Source organism: Salvelinus sp. IW2-2015, unplaced genomic scaffold, assembly GCF_002910315.2.
Source record: "Salvelinus sp. IW2-2015 unplaced genomic scaffold, ASM291031v2 Un_scaffold2937, whole genome shotgun sequence".
Taxonomy (NCBI): Eukaryota; Metazoa; Chordata; class Actinopteri; order Salmoniformes; family Salmonidae; genus Salvelinus; species Salvelinus sp. IW2-2015.
In genome coordinates this window covers 64,992-68,401 of record NW_019944232.1, presented here as the reverse complement: position 1 = coordinate 68,401, position 3,410 = coordinate 64,992, and the positions used below count along the sequence as shown (strand labels likewise).

Sequence of the window (3,410 nt, the reverse complement as noted above, 5' to 3'; positions counted from 1 at the left end):
GTGTGCCATCACAGCAGCAATTATTTTGAAACATTTTAGTGTAATGTTTACTGTACATTTTTTATTGTTTATTTCACTTTTGTGGATTATCTATTTCACTTGCTTTGGCAATGTAAACATATGTTGCCCATGCCAATAAAGGCATTTGAATTGAGTTGAATTAAATTGAGACAGACATACAGACAGACAGATTGAATTGAGTTGAATTAAATTGAGACAGACATACAGACAGACAGACAGACAGACAGACAGACAGACAGACAGACAAGCAGGAGAGAAGAGAGAGAGAGAGGAAGAGAGAAGAGAGAGACAAGAGAGAGAGAAGAGAGAGAGAGAGAGAGAGAGAAGAGAGAAACGTGCAAACAATTAAGCTAGTAGGCCTACCTTGTAGACTACTTGACTATGCATCAGGCCAGAGTCTTTCATTTCTGTTTAGAATGAAAATGGGGGGGGGGGGATTTTTCAACACTTTTCATCATGCTGTTTTATTTCATTTGATTGGTCTTTATTAAATAGAAAAAGATATTTGATTGCAGCACACGTCATGCGCTATATGCTCTACTGAAGCCCTACCTGTATGAGAGGGTGCCGTAGTTCCACTGGACATCCAGAAGATGGCGACAGCGCATCGCATGGAGACAGAACCTCCTTCATGTTTAAAAAGTTATGAGGATGACTTCGAAGTTCCAATACGTTTTTATCGGTCAATGTAAGCATGGCACGCGAAACTACACTACGAACCCAACGCACCATTAGGTTACTAAGTTACAGTATAGGACTGTTAACCGTGTACGCCTATGTTATAAGTTATCTTACGGGTGCTAGTTGACCAACGTGTAGCCTATTTTTATATATGAGATATTCGACAACAAGCTAATGCTCTCCACCCTATGGCACAATGTGTAGAATTGCAGGAAATTAGCTCTAAAACAGCTAATTTTCCTCTCGGCACAATGAGATGAATTGCATAAAATGACAATTGCACAATTATTCTCTCTCCCCCATGGCAAATGTGTAAAATTGCAGCAAGCTTGCTTTAAAACTGAAGAATTGCACGAAATTAACTCTAAAACTTAAAAAATGAAGGAATGTGTTACGGATGTGGGTATGCAGACCCGCGAGCTACTGCGGCCCCCTATGAGGAGTTCAGGTTTTTTGTGGCACCCACCCCCATCAAAATTGCCCATCCCTGCTCCAGGGGATCAGGGGATTACACGAGTGTCAGTCCAAGTCACCCAGTTCTTCCACTCTGCACTGACCGGATGACCACACGTCTACTCGCGGAGATATGGACCTAATAATTTAACAAGTCGCTATTGGATTTTTATCGGCATTATCAGTTTGATTTGCAGGTAAGTTGACTTTATTTTTTTATTTGTGTGTCTGAGGCACATCGAGTTGCAAATGTGAGTGTTCTCTGACGTTTGTGGCTGCCAATATTATGGAGGGACCCTTCGGACACAGCTTGCTGCGTGGCTTTGTCTGATCTGCATAAGTCATGTATTAGGATAGTGTTGTTACGTTGTTGTAACATGTTGTTACAATGTACCAAGAGTTTCGGTCTGAAGAACCGACAATAAACATTAGGGGACATAATAGGTTATTTGAAATCTGACGTTACAGCTATTACATTTAACAGCCCATTTAAATTATATTCAAAAAGTATAACAAGACGCACAACTAGCCTACACGTGTTCCATAGAGAATATAATGTGAGATTTACAGAAGTATATATTGACACTTCCATATGGTACTTTAATGTTTTGAATTTCACCGTTTTGAGTTTCAATGTTTTGTGTTTCAATGTTTTCAGTTTGAATGTTTTGAGTGTTAATGTTTTGAGTTTCAATGTTTTGAGCCTTGAGTTTCTTTTTTTATGAGTAAAATTCAGAGGTGTTTTTAGGATTGTAGCCTACAATAATCTCCACAGTGATGAGGAGTTGAATATCTGATCCTTACTTATGTTACTTGATTAGCAAGTAGACCTACGAATTAGGAAGCAAGTAAAATAAGTAAGCAGAAATGATTGAAATGCATGTCTGATAGCCTATGTTGCACATTTACCTTCTGAATCCTGCTAGTAGGATATCGTCACTATTTTATAGTGTGTGTTTGTGTGTGTGTGTGTGTGTGTGTGTGTGTGTGTGTGTGTGTGTGTGTGTGTGTGTGTGTGTGTGTGTGTGTGTGTGTGTGTGTAATATTGTACAGTGACAAGCGAGAGGAGTGTATAGATATAATATTTACAGTACAAGGAGATGAGGTCTAATATAATCATTTACTAGTAACAAGGAATGAGGTCTAATATAATATTTACAGTGACAAGGAGATAGGTCTAATATAATTTACAGTAACAAGGAGATGAGGTCTAATATAATATTTACAGCAACAAGGAGATGAGGACTACATTAGAATATTTTACAGTGACAATGGAGATGAGGTCTAATATATATTTACAGCAACAAGGAGATGAGGAACTACATTAGAATATTACAGTGACAATGAGATGAGGTCTAATATAATATTTACAGTGACAAGGAGATGAGGTCTAATATAATATTTACAGTAACAAGGAGATGAGGACTACATTGATATTTACAGTGACAAGGAGATGAGGTCTAATATAATATTTACAGTGATAAGGAGATGAGGTTAATATAATTTTGCAGTAAACAAGGAGATGAGGTCTAATATAATATTTACAGTGATAAGGAGATGAGGTCTAATATAATTTTACAGTAACAAGGAGATGAGGTCTAATATAATATTTACAGTGATAAGGAGATGAGGTCTAATATAATATTTACAGGAACGGAGATGAGGTCTAATATATTTTTACTGTGACAAGGAGATGAGTCTAATAATATAATTACAGTAACAAGGAATGAGGTCTAAATATATATTTACAGTAACAGGAGATGAGGTCTAATATAATATTTGCAGTAACAAGGAGAGGAGGACTACATTAGAATATTTCACTGACAAGATATGAGGTGTAAATTAGAATATTTACAGTAACAAGGAGATGAGGACTACATTAGAATATTTACAGTACAAGGAGATGAGGTCTAATATAATATTTACAGTAACAAGGAGATGGGGACTACATTAGAATATTTACAGTACAAGGAGATGAGGTTATATAAAATTTACAGTAACAAGGGATAAGGTATTATAAATATTTACAGTAACAAGGAGATGAGGTTCTAATATAATATTTACAGTGACAATGAGATGGGTTAATTACATATTTACAGGAACAATGATGAGTAATAATAAGACAGGATGTGCTAAATATAATGTTACAGTAGACAGAAGATGAGGTCTAATATAATATTTCTGTAAGATATCTAAATACAGTAACACAGGAGATGAGGTCTATATAATAGTTTACAGTGATTAAGGAGATGAGT

General features: G+C 36.2%; 1 protein-coding gene across 1 annotated transcript in view; it reads left to right on the top strand.

Annotated features, from left to right (window-relative positions):
• Nucleotides 1–1,234: 1,234 nt before the first annotated feature.
• The window catches only part of LOC112075012 (protein GREB1-like), a 51,430-nt gene continuing 49,254 nt past the window's right edge, over nucleotides 1,235–3,410 (top strand). The window contains exon 1 of the mRNA XM_070440739.1: nucleotides 1,235–1,352. The gene's annotated coding sequence lies outside the window, so the exon portion shown is untranslated. The remainder of the gene's footprint in view (nucleotides 1,353–3,410) is intronic.